The sequence below is a fragment of the Mustela nigripes genome, chromosome 7 (assembly GCF_022355385.1).
Source record: "Mustela nigripes isolate SB6536 chromosome 7, MUSNIG.SB6536, whole genome shotgun sequence".
Classification (NCBI taxonomy): domain Eukaryota; kingdom Metazoa; phylum Chordata; class Mammalia; order Carnivora; family Mustelidae; genus Mustela; species Mustela nigripes.
The window spans coordinates 125,026,457-125,027,215 of NC_081563.1; positions in this window are offsets into that span (position 1 = coordinate 125,026,457).

Consider the following 759-nt stretch of genomic DNA (forward strand, 5'->3'; position numbering starts at 1 on the left):
GAATGAGACCAGAGTAAGTGGAAGAGCTCTTGGGTGCGAGGTGCCCACCACCAGGGGCTCAGTGTGAACCCTCCATCCAGACCCTTTCTAATGAGATACAATCATCAATTTCTCCAGCCTCAAGAGCACCTGTGAGCTGCCTGCAGATCCCTGAGGCCACTCCCGCCTTACCCTGTCCCTTCCCTCACCTCCAGAGATCCAGGAAATGTTTTCCATAGTGTTGCAACACAAGCCTTGTCCATGTGGCTGCCAGCATGGACCTGGGGGCTGGGGACCAGCGGAGGCTACCACAGTCCCAGGCTCTGTTTAATAAACCCATATCAAAACCATAAAACCCTGGGCCCCATAAATCCATCTGGCCTTGGCTCCTCCACCTCATCAGCCCTTTGCCCCAGTTAATCTCAGATCTCTGCGTGGGCGGCCAGAGCTCCCAGTTTGATTTCCATTTCAGTTGCAAAACAACATCAGCTTGGGTGACAAACAGCGAATCCCATCACCACCAGGTTAGAGTAGATGAAACCAAGATTCAGAGAGGCCAAGGAACTTGTCCTAAGGTGCCCAGCTCAGGAGCCATTGAGCCAGAACTTGATCCATGCTGCTTCTACCAGCCCTGAGGACTGGGAACTGCGCCCCACCCCCAACAAAGGTTGTTTCCAAAGCCATGATGCTCAAAGCTGCTTATCCCATTATTCTAAATGTAGAGAGAATGGCATTTGAAGATCTTTATCTCTCTCTTTGCCACCTGAGTTCTAGTCCTAA